This window comes from Sprattus sprattus (assembly GCF_963457725.1).
Source record: "Sprattus sprattus genome assembly, chromosome: 15".
In the NCBI taxonomy this organism is placed as follows: Eukaryota; Metazoa; Chordata; class Actinopteri; order Clupeiformes; family Clupeidae; genus Sprattus; species Sprattus sprattus.
This window is the reverse complement of record NC_137913.1, coordinates 9556777-9557229: the sequence shown is the minus strand read 5'-3', so window position 1 is coordinate 9557229 and position 453 is coordinate 9556777.

Genomic DNA, 453 nt, shown 5'->3' with positions numbered 1-453 from the left:
GTATGGACATTCCAAATGTGGTAAAAATAGTTTAGACCTGTGGGAAGGCTAACCTGTACCCCCTGCACCTGACCAGGCTGACTGAGAAGGTCAAGGTCACAAGGATACAGAAGCTGCTATAGATGAATAGGATTATTATTGTTTCTGTTTATAGATGTGCCTTTAATGGTCTATATGTTCTGTGCTGTCCCACAAATTGTCTCTTGGAGCAAATTCAAGTTATCTCAGTCTAAGACATTTCCCACCATGAAATCAAGACAAAATTAAAACACATGACTTTATGTTTTAATTACATAAAATATTTAGTGTGATCAACAAAATACCTTTCTATTCAATTACAGAGAAGAGAAGTGAAGAAAAGAGAAGAGAAGAGAAGAGAGAAGAAAAGAAAAGAGGCATACATGCTCTTTGGTAAAAGCCAGCACTCATATAGTTTTTCATTTTTCCCATAAT